Source organism: Ursus americanus, chromosome 6, assembly GCF_024610735.1.
Source record: "Ursus americanus isolate L20-20 chromosome 6, mUrsAme1.1.p, whole genome shotgun sequence".
NCBI lineage: Eukaryota > Metazoa > Chordata > Mammalia > Carnivora > Ursidae > Ursus > Ursus americanus.
The window spans coordinates 1,762,440-1,787,191 of record NC_142132.1 but is presented as its reverse complement, the minus strand read 5'-3'; positions in this window follow the sequence as shown (position 1 = coordinate 1,787,191).

The following is a 24,752-nucleotide window of genomic DNA, read 5'->3' as shown; positions in this document are numbered from 1 at the left end:
GCGAGAGATGGCCAGCAGGCCACGGAGGTCAGCGGGGGGCAGAAAGTGCGGCAAAGCCTAGACCCTCGCAGCCCATGGCGCTGGCCAGTTCACCACTGAGCCATTCCCATTCGATGCTTTTGTCCATTCCCCTGTGTCTTCAGTGCCACCCCACCCCCAACCCAGCAGAGCTTTGCTAAGTCCCGCTGGTCTTCATCTTCATCGGGACCAGTCCAGGGAGGCCCCCTGGGCCCCGAAGCTGAGTTAGGTGCCCCCATCCCCTCCCATAGCCCTGCGTCCCTCCTCATCACACATCACCGCTGGTAATTAAACACGGATGGGTGTGTTTGCACGCTCAAGGCCTGTCTGTCCGGCTGGCGCTTCTGGGGTCAGGAGGGGTGCAGCCCTGCCGGATGCCCGCCGTCACACGGTGGGTCATGGTGGGCACGCTGCCAATCCTGGGTCCTCGAAGGAAGGAGCAGACCCGCCATCGACACCCTCCCATCCTGCAGCCCACCTGCGGCCCAGCTCAAGACCTACGAGTCAGCTGGAAATCAGAGCGGACGGCCCACTTCACCCATGTTGGGGTAGTGTCACGTGTTTGGGATGGCTGTCATGTGTTTCCGCAAACCCAGCTTAAATCTGTATCTAAAACAGAGCTAACATTTCTTTCAGCATTCAGAGCAACCAGAGGCTCGTACCCATCGCAGCACTGTACCAGCGCTCGGGCCGCTGGACGGAGGAGGGCCACAGTCACTCAGGCAGGCCCATCTGAACTGAATTTTGAAGGCACAGAGCGTTGAACGCTCACGCTCCCGGGGACGATTTGTGTCCTTCCACACGCAGCTGTTCCCAGCAGAGCGTGGGCCAAGTCGGACTCCTCCAGACGTCCTTAGCTCTCCCGTAAGGCTCCTCCTGGAGACCAGGACTATGACTAATGCTCTCAGAAGCTTGGGCACGAGTGAAGTTGGTCCTGTGTGGGGTTTCCTGCGCAGTCCCTCCTTCACATGGGGTCCCCATGCCTCCTTTGCCAGCTGTCCCCCCACCTCCTTGTTTCTGCGCACGCATCACCGTGCAGAAGCGTGATTGCTCACTCACACTCACTCGCACACACGTGAACACACAACAACCCCCACTAGGCATTCTAGCTCCAAATACGATGTCCTTGGTGATTTTTCAGGCCCCCGGAACATAACCAGAAATTGGAGGAAGATTCCGGATGCCGGGTTCACTTTCTTCGTTGCTTTCCTTCTCTCACTTCCCTCTACCTTCCCTTCCCATGTGGAATCCCAGACACGCTTACAGCTCTTTCAGCAGCAGTGATAGGATGGTGATTTCAAACAGCGTGACCACGTGCTAACCAGCCCTGCACTCCTCACTTTCCAGCCCGACTGCAAATGGCAGGCCCCCAACTTGTGATTACTAATCTGCTACTTAAAGGAAATAGATTACAGACACCAACGGAGGTAATTGCCTGAGTGGAATTTCAGAGAGGAGCACGAGGAGAGCCTCAGCACTCCCGAGTCTACCTACATTTTGAACTAAAAATGATTGAGTTCAAATTCAGGTTAAGATTTTAAAACAGTTCAATTATCTCTTTAATTATTTTTCATTTAAGGTATATATCCACCCATCAGTCCTGGTCAGGGTTGGAAATACAGAAATAATACCCTATAAGCCAATTTAATGGCCTCATAATTCTGCTGGAAGTAGCAACCAAATCTTACATAAAAGCCTATTCCTGCCATCTTTCAGCATCTTAAGGAAGCAGGTATATTTTGAAATTTCACCTTGCAAGGTCTGACAGGATGAGGGTGTTTCTTGGAATTTCAAAGAGTTGAGCGTGCCTGTGTGTGTGTGTGTGTGTGTGTGTGTGTGTATGTGTGTGTGTGTGACCTGTGTGTGCTGGGGGACCAGGGGCTTGCAATGAGCAACCCGGCAGAGGGACTAGGTGGGTTTGAGCTGTCGGTGGTGACCTTACTGCTTTGGCCCTGGAAGCCTGAGTCCCATGGGAAAGTCAATTTTGGGGGTAGGAAGAAAATAAGGGTCTAAGGAAGGGGCAAAGGGGGGCGCAAAGTCCCCAACGAGGCAGGGCTGGAATAGCCCAGGTGAGAGATGGTGGTTGTCCGGACAGTGTGGAATGAGGGACTAGACCGTTTGACAAACACTTAGCACCAGGATTTAAAGGACTTAGAAAGTGATTGGCTATGCTGGGGAGGAGGGTGGGGTGAATACAAAATAACCCCACATTTCCAAGCTGGGTGCTCAGATGAGTTAGGGGTGACACTTCCAGAAATGATGTTGGTGGGAAAATCATGTGTGCTTTCCCTGTCATCAACATGGTGGGATCATTGATAAACTTTGACTAGCAACCCCACTGTAAGAGGCTGCATTTCCAACTAGTATGGCACACACCGGAGTTTTCTCTTCTTGACCCCACTCTGGGACCACCTCCCCTGGGAAGCTCTCCTGGATTTCTTCTGCCCAGCCCCACCTTCATAAATGTATTCTCCACCCTGCCGTCTCGAGAGACTTCCCAAACACACTTCTGCTCTCAAAGTCTTCCTTCTCGGCCCTTTCAACAGGGCTGGGTCCGTTCTCCCATCTCTACGTCCTCACTGTGTGGCTTGCAGTGAGCGCTCGATGGATTTATGGTGACTGAAGGAAAATGACCAGAGGGATGTGTTTTGTTTTCTCTTACCTTGCCCTCTGCATCTCCGAGAGAGGGACCCACAGTCTCTGCTGTGACGCAGGTGTTTAAGAGTCTACCGTAACAGCGTTGCCACTCTGCTGAGGCGGGACTGGCCCACGGCCCCCCTGCACGTGGCCCGGCACACAGTGGGTCCCAGGTGCACTTTGGGTGGCCAACCGCCGAATCCACTAGAACAGTGACTGAAGAGGGCTGGTGGGCTTCACCTGCTGACGTGATAGGGCCTCCTGGGAAGAAGTGTCAGGCCCAACAGGGAACGTTCCAGGCTACAGATGGGGCAGCCCCACAGCCGTCCCTGCTCAGCACAGATGCTCACAGGCTGAGGACACACAGGACCCCCCTGGAGTCAGCAGCCCCCCTGCAGCAGATACGCTGCTAATGGCTCCTGGCCTGCGCCTTCTGCCCCTTACTCACCCACGTGGCTGGGCAAATGTGCACTAGGGCATGACTGCGTCCTGGGATCTGCCCCCAGCCACAGACTCAGAGGAGCTTCCCCACTGGCTTAACCTTTGTTCCACTCGGTGGCAGCTGACCCCATGACATGACACTGGCACTGGATGTCCTGCCCGCCCATCTCTCTGCCCAACCCCCCTGCAGTGTTACTTGGTCCTTGTAAATAAACTACATGGCCTGGAATCTTCATCTCAGGGCCATTCCAACTAAGACACCATCTCAGGGGCCATGGAGACAAAGAAGGCCTTCCAGCACCGGGCACAGGGCCCCAGGCCCCACACGGCACATCCCACACATCCTCCAAACCAGGGGGTGTCAGACCAGCCGGGTGAGACACTTTTCTCCATGTGTGCCCACGAAACGTTAACTTGGCCACCTTCATCCAGGAGCTTTGCTTCGCAGCTTGCCGAACCCCAAACTCTCCCCGCTGTCAGACACTCAGCCCCTGCAGCTGCCCACGGAGCCCGCCTGGCCCCCAGGCCGTGGAGTCTCTTACCGCTGCACCCAGCTCACCGGGGATGGGGAGTCAGTGGGAGGGAGTGTGGTGTTCATCTTGCTCCGTTCCACGAGGACGGTGTGGGAAAGGGGTCTGCAGGCCCAGCCCCAAAGCGCCCCCCCCCATGTGTTCTCTCCTCAGCAGTGCCCCAGCAGGGAATCTGCGGAGCTGTTCATTCGGCAATGGAGCAGCTGAGGGATTGCTTCTGAAATTCTCGTCTGGGGTCTTAGTATTCTCTAAGTTTGCCCGGCACGAAAGAACTCAGCAAATGGGCCTGTGCTCTTGGCGGAGCAGGGGAGGTCACAGGCAGCTTCAGAAACACAGACAGGGTCCCGGTGTGTTTGTCAGTTGACAGTTCTTCAGTTGTGCGGTCTGTGGAAGCCCTCCATAGATGACACAGGCCACACCGTTCTCTTCCTCTCGCGACCACAACCAGCTTTTCCTGCGACAAGCGTCCGTCCTGCAGAGCGTTCTGTGTGTCTTGCAGATCGCCAGGGAAGTCTGGCTCCCACTGCGACCTGCAGTAAAATGTCACCTTTCTGACGTCCAGATGGGACCCTGGGCCAGAAATGAGGCCCAGCTCATCCTCAGTCTCTGGTTCTGTCCTTAAATTGCTGTCGTCAGATGCATGCTGGTCCCTGAAGTAGTCAGGCCACATTTCCATAATCATCTGCAGATTAAAATGTGGTAGCCCGTGAGCAAACCCGCGGCCAGAGCCTTGGTGGACAGTCGATGGCGCGTGCATCAGCGTGGCGCTGCGGCTGCTGCAAAGCTCCCTGAGCTTGGGGCTCACGTGCAGAAATGGGCGAAATCCTTTCAGCGTTAGTCCTGATCACTGAGTCTTCAGAGGAACACGTCCTTCTGATCTGGGATGCTCGGGACTGAATATTCCAGGCGTAGGAGCACTTGACAGACTGAAGATGTCTCAACAGTTGCAGGGTAGACGGCACCCGCCCCTAGAGCTGCCATGTCAGACAGAGTCTACCCGTGGCCCAGGCAGAAACATGACCAGGACGTGGATGCTGGTGTCAGTGCCAGAGTCTCCCTGAAGCTGCAGCAGCCGCTTTTCCTGCCTGGCCGTCTGGTCAACCTGCCCAGGAAGGAAAACGTGTTCTCAGTGGGCTCAGGCTTGTTCCCAGGAGACTGCTTCTTTTCCTACCTGTGTACAAAGCAACTCTTTGGTAGCTCTTCTTAAATCTTGCCCATGACAGCTGTCAAACTCACTCGTAGTTGGCAAGCTGCCTCATTTTCTGACTCTTCTGGAAAGTCGGAGTAGCTCGGTGTTTTTTCAGCTGTCTGGCACTTTGCTCAGTCTCCACGTGCCTTCTGATGTCCCCAGTCTGGATCCGGCGAGCTCCAGCGCCAGTCCTGGGCTGCCACGTGGGCCCCTGGGCCACCGCCCCTTACTCTAAATGTTCTGCCTCACCTTTATCAACGATGAGTTTCCTTTTTATATCTGAAGACTAATTCCCAAGGGGAGACAGGAGCCAAACAGGAACTGAGGAGCCTCGTCACGCAACGACATCCCATCGACGGCCCGCGCAGGACACCTGGGCATTCCTGAGACACCCTCTTGCCTGGAGCATCTGGAACGAAGCCTTCTCAGTTTGGGATTTTCTGAGGCCTCAGCCGGTCAAGGGCTCTCTGTCCCTGACACATTCACAGAATGTATAGCACCTTCTATTGTTAAGGGTCATAACCTTATCTCTGTTAATTTCTGTGTCCTCTGCAGTGCTGACCCTAGCAGAGAGATTCTGACTTTTTTGGGTACATTTTCTTTTTTTTCTCGGTGGATTAATTTATGATAACACTATCAAATTGTGTTTCATTGTAACTTTCCCTGGTGCAGTGTCAGGCCCTGGAGTCATGCCTCCCTGTCTTCCCTGCGGACATGTTGAAATCTCCTTCCTCAGTGCTGTGGCCAACGGGCTCTGCCTCCCTTCCCTGAGTGAGGCTGCAGGCACAACGGCAGGAAGGCCTCTCCAAATCCCTCATCACATCCATTTCAGTTATCACTCCCTCTTGTCCCAGGAAATGTTGTCTTCAGATCTGCTGCTTTGGGAAATGAAATTATCAGAAAGGAGATTCAAAGCCATGATTGAATAGAGTGATTAAGGAATCTAGTAAAACCCTCATTACCAGCTCTTGCAAAATGGAGATTTCTGTAATTCTGTGGGCTGAGTATTATTCCTTTATTTATGGAGATGTATATAGTGACCATGCACAGGGATAATTACTTTTAAACGTTACGACTCTCATCTGTTCTCTTTTCAAATGACTACAGAAATGGAATTAATGTTGTGCCTTTTTCTTAATTCCCTGAAGTTCCTTGTGGTTTGTAAACAAGTAGCAAGTGTGGCCTGTCTCTTCAAAGCCTTGTTTGCCGCCAGCTTCCTAATGTATCATGAGATGTTCAGCTTTGAGTCAAGTGCATCCAAGCTGGTTTCACTGTTTGGTTTTACCCTCACGTCTCTACGAAGATTAATCTCTAGACACAAGACTCGTCCAGTCCAGTTAGCAGTAAAGCTCAAATGACCTTACTGTTTGTCAGGTCGGCATAGTATGTTCATGCTTTGCTGCGTCCCCTGTGCTCCAAAATCGTAGCCATAATAGATGAAATATAAAAGAAAAAAATAGAAAGACAGTTCAGGACTCAGAAGCAAGATAAATCTCACTTTGTTAACCAGAAACAGCAAAAATGCTGAGCAGTGTGCAGGATTGAAACACTGGGTCTCTTGGGCTCTAGGCTCAGGGGCCAGGAGAGCTGCCAAGGTTTGGCTTGCACAGGCCAAAGGGAGCTAAAAATGCACCATGAGACATGGCAATCAGAATCAGGCTAAATGTCAAAGCCAGAGGGTGGAATGGGGTCATTGCCTCTTGTGCAACAAGCCTGAACATAGTAACATTGCCGAGTGCTGCCCAAGGACACAGCAAAGGGCCAGAAAATATGCAAAGAGGCAGGAAGACATAGGGAAGCCCAATAGCCAGTAACTAAGTAACACTGTTCACTAGCACGGTTATAGGGTCTATTGTAGCCGTGATGTCATCTCATGGCAGAGACCCTGAACCATCACCCTTTACAGACCTGGTTCTGGACTGAGGGACCAAAGCATGGCCGGAAGGGTAAATATAGAAGGAGAGAGGAATAATAAAGCAACAACTACAAAATCAATCAAACAAGAAGATTCTCTCCTACCCCAAATTCAGAACATGTAAGAAATATCAAGGCTTAGAAATACATCTCATAAGAGGCACAAGCTTCCAGTTATAAAATAAATAAGTCACAGAGAGGAAAAGTACAGCATAGGGAATAGAGCCAATAATTTTGTAATCACATTATATGGTGATAGATGATGACTATGTCATTGTGATAATATTGTATGGTGACAGATAATGGTGGGCATTGAGTAATGCATAGAATTATCAAATCAATATGTTGTACATCTGAAACTAATGTAAGATTGTATGTTAATCATATTTCAATAAAAAAAGAAATACAGCCCCCCAAATCAATAATTGCAACAATGATTTACTCTAGGTGAAAAGTCCTCCTATTAAAAACACACACACACACACACTTGAAGTACTTTAAAATAATTTCATTTAGGGTGCTCAGAAAGATACATAAAGGCATATAATGTCCATCAAAAATTAAACAAGACGGTGCCTGGGTGGCTTAGTCATCTAAGCATCTGCCTTCAAATCGGGTCACGATCTCTGGATCCTGGGATCGAGCCCCACATTGGGCTCCCTGCTCAGTGGAGAGTGTGCTTCTCCCTCTCCCCCTGCCTCTCCCTTCTGCTTGTGCTCACTCTCCCCACCTCTGAAGAATAAATAAAATCTTTAAAGAATGAAAGAAGAAAGAAATGAAACAATAACAAATGTTGAAAATGAGTAACAGAGTCAATTAAACTGGAATTTTAATAGATTTATCAGTTCTACAGTAGATGCAGTCGAAGAGGAATATAAGCCAGAATTGTGGAATTCAAGTGAAATCCAGCATAGAAAGGCAGAGAGCTCACGCTCAAATGTTAAATTAAGAGGGACTCCAGAAGAAAAAGGGAAGGAATAATGTAGCTGCAATGTATGAAGAGCCAATAGCTGAGAAGTCTCCAGATTTGATGAAAAACATGGCCTTTAAGGATTGAGCAGGGAGAAACCCATATTTAAACCAGTCATAGTGAAAATACAGATCAGGAATAAAGAAACTATCTTAAAAACCACTAGAATGAAAGGGAATTGCCTACAGAAGCATTAAATGAGAATGACTTTCTCATCAACAGTAGATGTTAAGAGACAATGGAACCATGAGTCAAAATGCTGTGGTAAATTACTGTCAACCTAAAATTTTATACCCAGCTAAATGGTCACTCAAAAATTTAATATGTTATATTATTTGTTCAAAACTCTTCCTCTCTTTCACATCTTGCCATGGCTCCACTCTGGGTGAACTATGCATCCCAGTCCTGTTGACTTCAGGCTGCTTGGGTCATCTGCTTTGGCCAGTGGAAATTAGGAGGAAACAAGATTGCACTTGCTTGGGGAAGCATGGTGTGTCTTCCTTACCTGGCTCCACTAACTAGTCCTCCTCCAGCGTAAAATAAACACATGGAGACCCTGTCATTCCGGAGCCAGCTTATAAGATTGATAAGTTTTCAGGAATCTTGAAATCCACCTGTTAAACATAACCCTCATTAAAAACTCAGTTATATAACTTACTATCAAACAAATCATATTAAGAACAAAGGAAATAAATATTCAAAATCCATCACATTCCACTTATTCTTCTGTATCTTACTATTACGGACTCTTTTGAGGTTATCTAAATCTATCGTATCTATGTAGTGGTAGTGCGATATGACAGCGTGCAACTGTCCCATCTCTTCCCGATCCTGTGTATGATGATATCAGGTCAGTAGCTTGAAATCAGAATCAGTCGTGGTGAGAGAATTTACACCACAGAAATTGGCAAGTTTTACAAATCAAAGTTTGATGTATTATTTTATTGATTTACCAGATAATAGAGTGTTGGAGAAAATGTCAATAATACAGATTAAACATAAAAAGTGTGTTTTTCTGTAGTTGTTACATTTTGAACAGCACAAACATTGGGAAAATATTCCTTCAGCATTCAAAACTATTATCTAACTCAGAAAAGAAGTTTCCCACATTACAGTTTTAAATTAGAACAAAAAAATATACAATTTCTAGCTTTAGGGTTTTTTTTTTTTTTACCTTTTTCACAGAAACCAGCATAATATGGAGATGTTCTCAAATGTTTCCTAAAGTTAACTAAGAAGCACATAACGTTTCCATTTTAAACATCTCATGTGTTTAATGATCTCATTTCTGTCCTTTTAGCTCTCTAAAACCGTTTTGACTCTGTTACTGCTATTTTCAAAATATTACTAAAGAGAACTTTCCAGGAGATAGTGAATAAGCTCTATGTCTCCCAAGTGTCTTCCCCTGTGAGCCTGAGTCTCCTGGGATCCTGGGAACACAGCCTCAGAGGTGACACGCTAACGCCCTTGCTTAAACGTGACCGTGAGTGGAAAGGACAGCACAGGGGGATGTGGGGAGCATGGGTAAATTTGGGGGAGAATAAACAACACTAGTGAAAAGAACCACAGCACCGTGGATGCTTGACACCTCGCTAAATATTTTATCATGTGAGTTGCTGTCGTGTACGAGAGAGCACTGGCCTGAGAGTTAGGGTCTGGGTCCAGTATTGGCCCTGGCCCTGACTTCAGACACCCCTAGGCTCCTCACCAGAGAAACAGTCCCCCATGCTCTGCCGTTACAGTTTTCCTGCGAGGACCGAGGGAGGGAGGAAGGGGACCGACATTGTGTGTGTGTGCTTGTTGCATGTGTGCGCATATCGTGGGTGTGTTGTGTGGTGCACTGTGTGTGTGCACATGTCGTGCGTGTGGCACATCTGTGTGTTGTGTGTACATGCTATGTGTGTGCATCGTGTGTATGTTGCATACATGTGCACCTCGTGGGTGTGTGGGTGGGTGAGTGTATATTGCGTGTGTGTGTGTGCGCACTGAACGGATGTACACCTGTTATACACCAGGGGTCACGCGAAGAGGCTTATTTTCTTAACTTCCTGAATTCACAAGTTTGTGAGTGTGGAAGGCACCAGAAGCTTACAGGGGAACAAGTCTGCAGGCCACAGAGAGCAGTCAACATGGGGTGTGTGTTACTGTTTGTGTCTCTCTTTTTCCCTGCACACACTCGGTGCACTAGGGAGTCATGAGAATGACGTGCTTCTCCATAAAGAGTGGGGTGCTGTTACTGGCCTACAGTGTACAGGCATCTGACGAGCTGGAGGACCCTGACCAGGGGCGCATTTGTGTTTCTAAGAAAGGATCACTCAGTTGCCCTTCGGAGCTCTGTCACGGGGGGCTGCGTGCACTTGTGTCTATGGGACACAGTTTGGACCTCAACGAGGTGGGTCCTAGTCTCCAGAGGCTGTGCCAGGTGCAGTGGACTTCCTGGGGGAAATGCCAGAAACCCAGTGCTGCCTTTTAGGGGGTCTCAAGTTCTGAGATGAGGGCTCCTGGTTGGCAGGTAGAGGTGGCAGAAAGGCGCAAGGCTCCCTGCCCTCCCAGCTGCACCTGGAAGGCCATGGAAGACATGTCTCCCAGCTCTTCCCTAGACCTGTTATGAGCTGGCTGAGCACCTATGACCCAGCTTGGGGGGGGCCACCAGTCCACAGTGACCACACCCGACAATAGGGCTGACAAAGACTGTTGGAGCTGAGTGTGCCCCTGGAGGCCATCGGGTCACCTTCGTGTGGGCCCTGGAGTCCTCAGACCAGAGGGAAGACGCCTCCCACAGTGACTGGAAGAACTTCCAGATCGATTATGCAGATCCCTGAGCGACCGCAGCGGCATCATGTCCTCTGTGGGATTCTTACTGCCCAAGGGGCTAAGGACTGAGTCCTCTGTGAGCAAAGGAAGGAGCAGGTGGGTGCAGCCAGCACCAGGACGCGACTGCCTGGGTCACAGTACCTGCTCTGGGTCTTTGGTGTGTTCTATGCAAGGCCCAGAACCCAGAGCACTACAAAGCCCAGAGTCCAGATGCCCAGGTATGAGCAGCACTGGTCAGTTAGGAAAGTGACAGCCTGAGCGTTAGGCAGCGTCCTCCTCAGGCCACATGGGGAAGAGCATAGAGCAGAGCGCCTTAAAATTAATGGCCTTTCTGTGGTCAGCAGTGTCTGCAGAGCAGGGAGGGGCAGGCTAGGGACAGTAACAAGATACTGGTCAGCCTGAAGGATGACCCAGCGACAGGTGTGTGCTGACCCTGCCCCTCCCCAGGGCTCCCCGCCCTGCAAGCCACACACAGACGGGGCGGGAGTGGGTGGGATTCCAACGTGAGTGCCCAGCCCCCCTCAGGAATGAGCTGCTGGCGCACACTCCCTCCTTGTCACTGCCAGACCCCGGCTATGGAGTCCCACCTGTGCGAGGAGCTGCTCAAGGCTGGGAATGTGATTTTCAGACCTTCCCAGGCTCATTCTGACACCAACAGTTAAGCGTGCAAAATGCAAATGAGAACAGACTCTCCTGAAATGCCTCTCAGCACCACTTAGCTTTGAGGCTACAAGCTCTGCAGTTTTTAGCGCTCTACGGGGAATTAGCCGGAACGGTTCTCACATTCATTCTATGAGGCCAAAGGGAGAGCTTTCATTACTCGGAGAAGAGCAGGCAGCCGCCAGGACCTCTGCTCCTCAGAGCATCTTTGGATGGGGTTTGGAGGAGGATGGGATCCCCCTCCCAGGGAGATGAGAGGCCCAGGCAGCAGAAAGCCTAGCTTTCAGGTCACTGCTCTTGGCTGGCCCTGACTTTCTCCATCCTCCATGGGGTCATTGGGACCCCCACCCCAAGCCCTCACCTCTGTCTGAGGTGAAGGCTCTGGGAGCCCAGCAGGCAGGTCTGGCTGCCCTTGGGCCCCTGGGGTCTGGCCAGGGCCCCCAATGCTGCCACAGCACCCATCATGGGGGTTCTGCAAACACTGCCCAGGGCATCATCAGTGAATGTGAGCTGGTGTCCCAGACTCCACTGAGAGACACGGAAGCAGGCAGAAGTGGCAGGTGCAGGCGTCGGGGAAGGTGGGGCCGGAGCTCCCGGACAGGCCGATGCTTGTCTCCACCTGGTTCTCAGCCCGTTTTCCTATCGCAGTCAGAGCTTTCTGTGGCAGAAGAACATCCACGCAGAAGCTGTCAGCAGGAGTAAAGGACCAGTGAGAGGACACTGGGGCCACGTGGGTCCACGTGGACAGAGGCTCCCAGCCTGCAGGAGCAGAGCGTCTCCTAGCAAAGTGCCACGTGCCCGCAAGCAGGACGCTCTCTAGCGTTTGAGCTTTAAGAGACAGTTTTGACGTGAGCAAGAAAAAATACTCTGTTTAGAAAGCTACCTCCATCACGCTCAGTAGAAGGAACAACTTCGGTCGGCTCCTTGCTAATAACTCCTGAGATGAAGTGCTTACAGAATTCAAATTCATATGTTCGCTGACAGAGGAAGTGCTGAGCTCTGGGTGTTGCAGACGCAGGGAGCAAATGTGGTTAGGTTTCTGCTCTCCGCCTCTCCACTGAAATGCTTCCGTTTTCCTCACAGTGGCCAGGCTGGAAGTCCGTGGGCCAGTGAGCGTGCAGCTCCCAGGTTCCCTTGTGACAGCAGCTGCACATGGGGACATGTGCCAATCATTGTCCTGCTGACCCCTCCTGAGGAAGACCCAGGGACAGGAGACGGGAGATGGAGCCTGGCTCTGACTCTCCCCATCGATTGTACACTGGTTTATTCTTTTTTTTTTTTTAACTTAAATTTCAGTTAGTTAACATACAGTGCAATGTTGGTTTCTGGAGTAGAATTCAGTGGTTCGTCACTTACATACAATACCCAGTGCTCATCACAAGAGCCTCCTTCATGCCCATCCCCACCCCCTTCGTCCAGCAACCCTCAGGACACTGGGTTTATTAATTCAGGCATTGCTCGGTATCTATGGAATGACCTTGTGGACTATAAAGCTCCCACCCAAAGGACCCTGCGTGGACACTGGGTGGGCTGGACGGACAGCTCGCTGGTGGTGCATCCCCCATCTCTAGCTAGCCCATCAGGTTACCAGTGGCTCAGCTCACATCACCCGGTAGCATTCGGTATATGACTTCTCATTTGGGTGCTTGGGACACAAAAGCTTGGTCACAAATCCTGTAAAAGCAGGATGGATGGAAACACCAAACAAGCAGCCCTCGGGTGCCTGTCTTCGCTCTGCCACAGAGAACGCGGAGTGCACCTGCTGGAGGACAGCCCAGGCTTGTCCTGTACGGACAGGACGCATCCTCAGCTGGTGACCATGACTTCCTTGCACCTGAGCTGGAACCGGCTCCAACAGCAGACCCAAAGCCCGTCCCTCAGAGCACCACCTGGCCCAACGCCGCCAGCTGGCTTTCCCCCCTCCCTTCACGGGCAGTCAAGCCGGTGCACCAAGTGCAGCAGAGACCTCCAGCCTCGTGCCCACAGCCTGCCAGCCAGTGCTCACCTTCCTGCCATGCACCTGCTGTGAGCCCTCACCTCCCTGGTTTGCCTCCTGCCTCTCCTGCTAAGAACCATCCCACGCCCTTCCCTTCTGCCCAAACCCTGAACACAGAGGCTCCTCAGGCATGGCCTGCGCCCCCTCTCTTCACTCTGTGCTCCCTCCCTGGCTAACTCCAGGCCCCACCTGCCCGAGACTCTCCGTGGGTCAGCGACTCCGCTCTCCCACTTCCACCCACACCTCCCTCTCAGCTCTGCCTGCTTCACACGCCTCCACTTAGAAGTGCCCTGGAGACACTTAGCTAAAGTGCCTGAGAGTAATCTCCTGGAATATTCTTCTGCAAAACTATTCCCCTTCCATTACTTACATTCCATTTACCGTTCAGCAAATACTGTGGGAGTGCCACCCGTTAGCCGCTCTGGGTGCGGGATGCAGGGTGACACCCAGACCAGCTCCTCTTAGCAGACAGCCCAGCCACCTAGGACATGCTCCCTTCCTCATCACGACCTGCCCAAGACCCAGCCAGCACCCAGCCTTGCAGCAGCATCTCCAGAATGCCCCTCCCATCCAATGACCCCCCCCCACCTCCTTGCCCCAGACCGGCACCACGTCCTGTGGCCTTCGTTCCCTCCCATCTGTTCGGTCTTCCCACCGACCACCTACCCCCTAACCCTTCCCCAAACATACAGCATTCGGAGGACCACCCCCACCCTGTGCCCTGTAGGCAACACTGCATGTCTCCCTGCTGCCCTCAAAATAGAATCTATTCAACCTTCTGGGGTCCACACGGCCTGGGCAGTCCAAACCTGGCCTACTCCCCAGGCCCCCATCCTGCCTCCTTCCCTCCTGCACTCAGCCACACGGGCATCACCAGCTGCTTGTACAAAACCTGCTCCCTCTTGCCCCAGAGACTTTGCAAGGGCCACTCCCTGCCCGGAATCTTTCTCCTCCATCTCTGTTAGGGACTGACTTTCTGTGCCCCCGAATTCATATATCAAAGCCCTAATGCCCACATGATGGTGTTTGGAGATGGAGCTTTCAGGGGTAATCAGGGTTCAATGAGGTCATGAGAAAATCCACATGATGGGGTCAATGTCTGCATTAGAGGAGACCCCACGGAGCTCCCCCTGGGCCCCACCCTCTAAGCACACACGAGGAAGCGGCCACACGGGCACCTAGCAGGGGAGGCAGCCACGTATGAGCCAAGAGAAGGGGCCTCAGAACGAAACCCACCTGCAGACACGTGACCTGGGACCCCAGCCTCCAGACTGAGGGAAATAAGAGTCCGTTGTTTATGCCACCCCATCTGGGATTTTCTCACAGCAGCCAAGCTGACCACACTCTTCGTCCTGCTGCCTCCAACTTTCCCTCCAGAGTCAGATGAGGGGCCGCTTCTCCCAGAGGCCTCCTTGACCTCTGTCTCGGTCAGATCCACTTGTGGTTTCTCATCAACCCACTCCCCTTCAGTTCTAGCTGTGTGTGCATGTGTGTGTGCACAGGTGTGGGTGTGTGCACAGGTGTGAGTGCGTGCACAGGTGTGTGCACAAGCGTGTGCACAGATACGCACAGATGTGAGTGTGCGTGTGTGCACAGATGTTAGTGTGTGCGTGGGAGTGAGCACGGATGTGGGTGTGTGCACAGGTGTATGTGTGCGTGCACACGTGTGCATGAGTTGTGCATGCTATGTACATAGACACGAGTGTGTGAATGGTTTGTGCGTGGGTGTGAGCACGGGTGTGTGCGTGGGTGTGCGTATGCTCATGTGTGCACAGGTGTATGTGTGTGCGTGGGTGTGTGCACACTGCATGCACAGATGTGAGTTGTGTGTGTGCACACACATGTGTGCACAGCTGTGCTGTGATTTTCTCAGTGCCTTGTCTTCCCTGATAGACCGTAAGTCCTGTGCAAGCACGAGTCATTCTCGTGTGTCCCCTTTCCCCGAATGCCCAGTGGCTAGCACCGCGCGTGGTGTTCACCTGCTGTGAGCAGATGCAGAGCTGGGATGGTGCAAGGACTCATGTGCGAGGAAGAACCGCTTCCCGGCACACACTCAAAGCTGACTTTCCTTTTTAAAAACTATTCTAGTTTTACCATTTGACGAGTGCGTTTCTCGCTGTGTTTTCCAGCTCACGGTCGTGCGCGAATGATGCTCACCCCCATGGAGTCATGGTTTCCTGCTGTCTCTAAGACCCTCAGGATTAAGGCCACGATGCAAACTTCCAGCTCCTGCTCCTCATCCTCCTTCCCTCCCGCTTGCGCTCACCCCAGACCTGCCCACCCCACTCAGATCCCCCGAGAAGGCAGCCTTCTCCTGCAGCCAGAACGCCTCCCGAGTTGAGGTCACACAACGGAGCCTGTGAACAGGGCTGCTGGAAGCCAGGGGAGGCGCCAGCAGTGTGAGCTAACAGGACCAAGCAAAGGTGCAGCGTGCGGTGACCGGCGGGGTGGACGCCAGGCATACTGACCTCCGAGAGAAGTTCACGGACTGGCAGGAGGGCCTCCCCAGAACTTCTCCTTCTCTCTTGGAACCTGAGACCCTCACCCTACAAGAGGAAGGAGAATCAGGACAGCAGCTCCCTCAGGATCGGTGCTGCCCCAGCCTCCCACACCCCTCTTCTGCTCCACATGCTGCAGGATCCATCTCGCCAGGGCACGTGGGCAGTTATGCCTGTAATTGTACACGGGGTGCAGTGTGCCCCGCGAGGCTGCCTGCCTGCGGGGGCTGAGTCCCGGGTCTGTGCACAGGGTTGTGCGGCCGTGACACATTTCTTAACTTCCTCAGGCTCTGTTTCCTCGCAAACAGGAATAATTGCAAGTTTCATCATGGGGTCGTCGCCAATTACACAAAATAACCCAGCAAAGCATCACAGTGAACCCCCTCCACGGCCAGCACATAGCCTTCGACCCTTGATGTGCCCTTGCTCAGGTGGTCCCCAAATCTGACAACTTCTTAGGCTGCTTTTCCCCAGGGAAGGGGTGGTAGCTCAGGTAGCGGAGCCAGAGTCACATTTGAACGTAGCCACTCTCTGATTTACAGCCAATCATCAGCCTTCTTTTCCAGAGGGGGGCAGGGAAGCCGGGCTCCGGCTGGGCGGTCCCTCCTAGCTGACTGCGAGCTGTAATGGGAACTCCTCTCGGTTCTGCAAATGTCAATGATCAGATCAATCGAGTGTGGATTGAGGTTTAGTCTAATCCAAGAGTGACTCACGGTCGAGGTGCATTTGCATGCCCCTGGGCTCGGGGCATGATGAGTGCTCAGGTCATACACAAACCACACACCTGTGTCCACATGCGGGAGAGTGACACACACATTAAGCACAATGACCAGAAGGACACTGGGCTCAAGAGTGTCTGTGGATTATCCAATGTCATCCTTGTGCAAACCTGCCCGGTAGAGGCTCTAGTTGAGGCCTTTTATGATGGGCCTTGAATGCCGGGCTGAGATCACGTCAGTTGGTGACAGACGGTGACGTCTCTGAATGCGTCACGTGTGGGAGCAAATACCTTCATCGATGACAAGTAAGGTCCAGAGAGCATCTTGAGTCAGCACAAGGCTAGTGATCAGTGTGTGTCCCAAAGAATAAGTTTTATTTTCCCCCTACTTCCACTGCCTGCTTGTTCTAAAAGTTTATGGGTGTAATAAATGTCTAGCAAAATCTTTGACCTTGTGCGTAATCATAAATTTACAGATACAAGGTGGACTAAGCAGAGAGAAAGCACTGCCGTGAATCCCCAGGTAGCTGCCACTTACTTCATGTCTCTAAATATTCAAGTACAAGCCTGGATTTTAAGCAGCATCTATAATGAGCATGGAATTTCACTTCCTCAAAGAACAGTGTAAGACGATCCTTTCCCCATTATGTATTCTTGGGTCACTGATTGAATCAGTTGGCTACAAGCGTGTGAGTTATTTCTGGGCTCTCAGTGCTGTTCCCTTGGTCTGTGTGTCTGTCTTCGTGCCAGGACCACACTCTCTTGGTCTCTTCAACAGATGGTCCTGGGAAAGCCGGACATCCACATGCAAAAGAATGAAATTGGACCCTTACATTGCAGCATGCACAGAAATCAACTCAAAATGGATTAAAAACAAACATAAGACCTGAAACTGTAAGACTCCCGGAAAAAAATACATGGGAAAATCTTGTTGGCATTGATCTCGGCACTAATTTGACAGACATGACAAGAGCACAAGCAACAAAAGCAAAAATAAACAGGTGGGACCACATGGGACTCAGAAGCTTCTGACCACAAGGAAAGCCTCAGAGGAATGCAAAGGCAGCTTATGGGACAGGAGAGGAGAGTTCCAAGCCGAATACACGATACAGGGTTAATATCCGTATTGTATAAAGAACTCTTACTCTTATAAAGAATTCCTAAAGAATTACATAAGGAATTATATAAAGTACTCTAAAAACAAAAAACAGGCCAAAGACATGAATAGATATTTCTCCAAAGAAATACAAATGGTCAACGGATATGCAAGAAGGTGCTCAACATCTCTCATCGTCAGGGAAATGCAAGTCAAAACCACAAGGAGACATCACCTCACACCTGTCTGGGTGGCTAGTGTCCTACAACGAGCAGAAGTAAGTGCTGGCGAAGATGCGGAGAATTGGAACCCGTGCTCTGGGGCTGGGCACGTCAAGTGTGCAGCCAGAACGGGGCAAGTGCGGAAGTCCCGCAGAAAATTAAAAATAGAATTACCTCAAGACCCAGCACTCCCCTTCTGGGTATATATCCAAAGCAACGGAGATCAGGATTTCAAAGAGATGTGCACACTGCTGTGTTTCCTGCAGCCGCGGTGCAGGACCGATCCAGATGTCCATCCGCGGTGAGCGGGTAAAGAAAATATTTTATACACACACACAGCGGAACATCATTCCGCCCCCAAAACGGAGGAGAGCCTGCATTATGTGACAACATGGGCAAACTCAGAGGCTATTGTGTGAAGCGAAAGAAATCAGACACAGAAAAGCGATCACCACGTGACTTCCCTTGCAGGTGGAATCTCAGACGGCAGAGCTCACGGCCGCGGAGCAGAAGCGCGGGTACCTGGGGACGGGGACAGGGGAGGGGTTGTTCCGGGCACGTACGGTGTCAGTGGTGCCAGGCCGGGAGGCTCTGAAGCTCTGCCGCCTGGCCCGGTGCCTACAGGCAACGCTACGGTGGCGAGTCCGCAAACATCTGCTAGATGCCACCTGTCAAGCTCAGAGTTCTCAGCACCAGAAAGGAAAGGTATGAAAGGGGCGCTTGGAGCCACATTTGGTGTGTGTGTGTGAAAATGCAGAGGAGAGTTGCAGACCCTGACCCCTGGCCACTGCGGGCGCCCAGCAGAGTGAGGCCAGCCCCCAGGCTGTGCCAATGGAGGTATCCGTGGGGAGCTCGGAACAAACCAAAATCAAACCCAGAGATTGGGAGCAGGAGCTGGTGACAGTGCGTGGGGGGGGACCCCTGGCCATCTCAGGATGACCTGGGTTTCTGGGGGTGGAAGGGGAAGGCAACGGCTGAGGGAGGGGCGGGGTGGTGCTGTCCGTGGCAGTCAGGGCTTTGTGCGGGCGTTCTCTGCCTCTTCCCGCGGCCGCGCCCTCACCCTGACTCCTGGCTGCCAGCCCACGGCCTCTGCTTCCCAGCACCTGCTGCACTTCAGGTGTCTTCCAGGACCTTCCCGCAAGCTACAGGCTTCCTGAAGGCCAGAGGACTGGCCGGGAGGAGGTGAGGGGGAGCCAAGTCCCTGAGAAAGGCGGGAGGAGGGAAAAGGCCATTTTGCTTGAAAACCAAACGTGTTTTCCTACACTTGAAAATTATTCTTTATCCAACATGAATTCTGACAAGATGTGTGTGGGCAATTATAAACTTGCCGTGAAGGATGATACAATTTGTTCTAAACTGACTTTGGGGAAAAAAACATATTATCCTAATAAATGTTAATAATTAACTAATGATATTAGTTTGCAAGATGAGTTACTTAGAAAAGAGATCTCATTTGGATTTCCCAGTTTGAACCTGAAAACAAACGTCATCATTTCATGGCCTAGTCTAAAATCCTCCTCTATGATATTGACAAACATCACTTTTTGTTAATAATTATTACAACTTGATTAATTTCCAGGCAGTCATGTATTTTGTCCAAAGTTCAAAAATTGCAAACTTTGGGGGGGATGAAAGAAACAGATTTTCTTAAACCCAAGCACAGTAAATTAAATTATTTAAGTTTTCTCTACATATTATGGTTTATTTCATTTTTAAAAGGACTAAAATCACCGCGATGGAAGATGTTTATTTAGTGAAACAACTTTGTGTTACAAACATGAGATTGTACTTAAACACAAAGTAGTTTTATCTTAGTTATGTCACCATTTAGTAAGCCCTGAGCTTGCCTATGCTATCATTTCTGAAGAAAGACCTACTCCAGTGTTTACAGACGGGCCCATGATGGAAGAGCTGGGGTGGTTTTAAAGCTCGAAACACGTCGTTGAGACCTGCACCTGACGCAGAAGGTCTAGACAATGGTTAGCTTCCGTCACTGCCACAAGGACTGCCATGAAGTGGGAACAGCCCTGACGAAATCTAGGGTAGCTGCACCCCTCAGACCAGTGTTTCCCGGTTTTAGCCTTGGCGAACCACACAGTGAGCACAGCTCACCTGTTCCAGGTAACTTTGTAAAGATCTATTACAGGGCACCTGGGTGGCTCAGTCAGTGAAGCGTCTGCCTGCGACTCAGGTAGTGATCCCGGGGTCCTGGGATCGAGCCCCACATTAGGCTCCCTGCTCCGCAGGGAACCTGCCTCTCCCTCTCCCTCTGCCTGCTGCTCCCCCTGCTTGTGCTCTCTCTCTCTTTCTCTCTCAAATAAATAAATAAAATCTTTAAAAAAGAAAATAAAGACCTATTACAATTCTAAGAAAAGTTTCAAATGGCATATTTTTTAAATAAGCAAACAACTTTTTCTTATTGTTTTTACCAGCATACTTGCGTGGCAGCAAGGGTCAGGTGCGTCCGTCGGTGATTCTGAGGGTTTGATGGAACACAAATGTAAGGATAATGGAGCAATTTCTCAGTAGACTATCCCCAGAAGGGGAAAGGGTTCACTTGGGGAGACAGTAATGGATGGATCCCTGCACAGCCGCGCTTTACACCAGATCCCATCGCTTTCTGATCCGTGGCAGCTTTTGCACGTAATTTTTAAATAGGCCTCAAAACACATCGCGTCGTCTCTCTAGTGGGTGAATGCCATCCTTGCATGCCCAGGAGAGTGATGATGGAAGCGTCTGCCCGCTAAGCCTTCACAGATGCTGGATGTCTGACCCTCCGCGTTAAAGCCATCAAACGTTGGCCTGCCTGATAGCCCGAGATCCCCGGTTCTACACACACCCCTGAGGCATCCCTGGATGTGCCACATGGCCACCACCACCAGTCACGAGTGTGCACTCCCCCCAAAGCAGCTGTACGCGGTTCCCAGTGAAGCAGGAACACCTGCTCATGCTCAGCCCACGGGCCAAGCAGGGGCACGCTCAGCGGCTCTAATCCATCAATCACTTCACACCGTTGATCTGTTCCTGTGACGTGAGCATGTAATTCCTCAAATGCATAGCAACAAAAGATACAAATGTTTCAGCCACAAATAACAACACGTCAAGACAACTACAACCCGTCAGCTGCCTCTGAATTTCCACGACCTGAAAAAAGTGCTTCCTGTAGCACACCAAAGACCTTTCTTTTTTTATTTAAATTTAATTAATCAACATATAGCACATCATTAGTTTCAATGTAGTGTTCAGTAATTTATCAGTTGTGTATAACACCAGTGCTCATCACATCACGTGCCCTCCTTAATGCCCATCACTCAGTTTGTTTCCTAGTGTAAAGAGTCTCTCACGGTTTACCTCCCTCTCTGATTTCTTCCCCTTCAGCTTTCCCTCCATCCCCTGTGGTCCTCTGTGCTATTCCTTATGTTCCATAAATGAGTGAAACCATATGATAATTGTCTCTCTCTGCTTGACTTATTTCACTCAGCATAATCCCTTCCAGTTCCGTCCACGTTGATGCAAATGTTGGGTAATCGTTCTCTCTGATGGCTGAGCAATATTCCATTGTATATATGGACCACATCTTCTTAATCCAGCATCTGTTGAAGGGCATCTCGGCTCCTTCCACAGTTTGGCTATTGTGGACAATGCTGCTATGAACATTGGGGGTGCATATGGTCCTTCTCTTCACTACGTCTATATCTTCGGGGTAAATACCTAGCAGTGCAATTGCTGGGTCATAGGATAGCTCTATTTTTAACGTCTTGAGGAACCTCCATACTGTTTTCCAGAGTCCCTGCACCAGCTTGCATTCCCACCAACAGTGTAGGAGAGTTCCCCTTTCTCTACATCCTCTCCAACGTTTGTTGTTTACTGTCCTGTCAATTTTAGCCATTCTGACTGGTGTAAGGTGGTGTCTCTTTGTGGTTTTGATTTGTATTTCCCTGATGGTTAGTGAAGTGGAGCATTTTTTATGTGTCTGTTGCACATCAAAGACCTTTAAGGGCACAATCATTATGAAAATTTTTTTAATTCTGTGAAATACATGAAAAACATGTAGTTGTACATTTCCCGTTCATAAAATATATATGAATAATAACTCCCATTTCTTTTTTTCTCTGAAAATACCAAACTACATAGAGACCCACGTACCTCTGGATGTCTGCCTTATACCTTACTTAACCCCTCACTCAAGTTTGGAGTGAGAAACCAGACCCCCACTCTCTGCCACCACTTCATTTTCCCACAGTGTCAACTGATCTGGAGGACCCACAACCATATTTAGGAAACTGGCATTTTCACAGCAAACACAAAAAGATAACCATGATTGTTTTCAGCATCCCATTAAAGTGGTGTTCGGGAAATTTGGGAACAAACCTATTATGTGGTTATATCCTATTTCTAAATTAAATTGTACATTTTAATGTACAGATTACATTCAATTTGTGAGAAGGATTTTTGTTCATTCCTTTGTTGCAACCTGGAGTTTCTTGGGTGACACAGTCATCTTCGTTGAGAAAAACTTAACCCTTGAGTATTTTCCCTCGACACCCATTCCGATTGCCAGGTAAGTAACACGAAGACGCCAAAACATGTATCTCCCTCGTGTAAAGCAGTTTCAGAATCACAGACAGAGAGATAACATTAATTTTTTCACTAATAAGTAATAAAGATTTTAAATAAGACCAAAAAATATCATACTTTTCCATGGGGCTAAAAAAGAGTAGCAGATGAATGGAATTTCTGAGATTTCAGAGCTCGTGGGAGGAGGGAAGTACAGCAGCTTCTATGCCTGTGGAAGGTGTTCCGGTGGGCAGGTGGCAGAGATGAGGGGGTATCGCAGGACTTGACCTGTCTTGGGGGTTGGGGGTGGATGGGAGCCTACAAGAACTCCAAAGGTAAGGACAGACCATACAGCCCAGTAACCGGGCATATCAAAGGGATAAAGAAGTCAATGGGAAGAGCTCCCAGCAGCCAAACCTGGAACAGTTTGAGTAACAAAATGAATAAAGTCATATTGGTTTAAAACCAAAAGTATATAAAAAAAAACACACAGGAGTCTGTACAGGTATAATGACTGAATAACAAATTGGAGAGAATACAAATGTCCCAGGTAGAGGGCTCTAAATGATTCATGTGGATAATCCACCCTCCCAGAGTTGGGGCTCCTCAGGGTGGCCTCCACACTTTCTCCCGAAGAGCCCGGTTTGGGAAAGACGAACAGGCAAGGAACCTGACAGGCATGACTTCAAGCCAAACGATCGAAGTTAACGTGAGCCACGAGAAGTCGTGTTGGTGGCAGGTACCCATGGCGAGAAGGGCACTTGACCCCGGCATCCTTCCTCCCAAAGGCACATCACTCCAATATAATCACCAAAAGGACAATTCTCTGTGGACAGTATTCTACAAAATACCTCAAAACCGTTGTGGTCATGAAAAGCAAGGAAAGTCTGAGAAACTGTCACAGCCAAGCGGAACCTCAGGAGACATGAGACTGAATGTCACATGGTGTTCTGGGTGGGATTCTGGGGCAGGAAAAGGACATTTGGGGGAAACGTAGGAAATATCACTGAAGTATGGACATCAGTTCGTGATATTTGTTCATGAGTTTTGTCAGATGCCAAACCATTAACAATGAAAGAAGTGAGCGTGGAGTAGACGGAACTGTCTGCGTCCCTCAGCAAGTGTCCTGCACATCTGAACCTGTTTGAAATTAAATGTTCATTTAAAAAAAAATTCCTACAAAAAAAGTGAACATAGAATCAGCAACATGTGGGAAACACCAAGCAGTCTACATTAAGCATAATTTAACTCCCAGAAGAAGAAAAGAGGGAGAATGGGACAGGGAGAAAAGAGGTTAAAAATGTACTAATATAGGAAATGGACTGGCTGGGAAATTCCCAAATTCAATGAGAAAGAAAAGCAATCCACAATTTCAGGAAGTGTAATAAATGCCAAAAATGATAAATTCAAAGAAAACCACAACTAGATAAATCATGGTCAAATTGATGAAGATAAAGGGAAAAAATCTAAAAAGCAGCAAGTGAAAAATACCCATTATAAGCAGGAGAACAATGGCGAAAAGAACGGCTGAGCTCTCGTCCAAAACAAAGCACGCAAGAGGACAGTGAGACAAGACTGAAGGAACTGAAAATAGGTCCTGCCAAACTAGGATTCTATACTCAGCAAAAAAAAAAAAAAAAAAAAAAGGTGGAGTAAATACATTTTCCAGTAAATAATGGTGGAGAGATTCTGTGGCCAATAGGCTTATAGGACAAGACTCGCAGAAGGATGCCCGAAGCCTGAGAGGAAGTGACAGCAGATGGACACGGGTCAGCGGGTATGAATGGAGAGCACCAAAATATAAATACATGGTGAGAACCTTTTTCTCTTTTCTTACTTTGAAGACAAATAACTGTCTGCAAATTGACAACAAGGAACAGCAGGTTTATGATTTGTTGAAATAAAACACATGACAATAGTAATGAAAGATTGGGGAGAAATAAAAGTGTTTAGTTGTAAGGATCTCACACTTTATGTGAAGTTTTATAATATTAATTCATTGCAGACCGTGGTAAGTTATGGATGCACATTATAATCCTTAGATCAATGACTAAAATAAAAAAGATTTATTATAAAATCAAGAAAAGATATAAAATGGAATACTCTAAAAATAGTTAAATAATCCAAAGGAAGGCAAGACAGAAGGAACAAAAAGCAAGTGGGATAAGTGAGAGAAACCAGCAAGATAGCAGACTTAACACCAACCATGTCCGTAATCACATTAAATGCAAATGGCTTAAACACTCTGATTAAAAGACTGAAATTGTCAGACTGGATTAAAGAAAACAAACAGAATCCTGCATCTATATACCACTAACAAGACAACGGATTTAGATGCAAAAGCATAGAGGATAAAGGGATAGGGATGAAGAAGACCAGCACGTGCGCTGAGTACAAGCGCCTGGAGGGATATCAGCAAGAAGGAGCTGACTTCTAGGGAGACACAGTCCCAGAGGCACAGAGGGCTCTCCCTAAACGATGAAGGGATTAAGT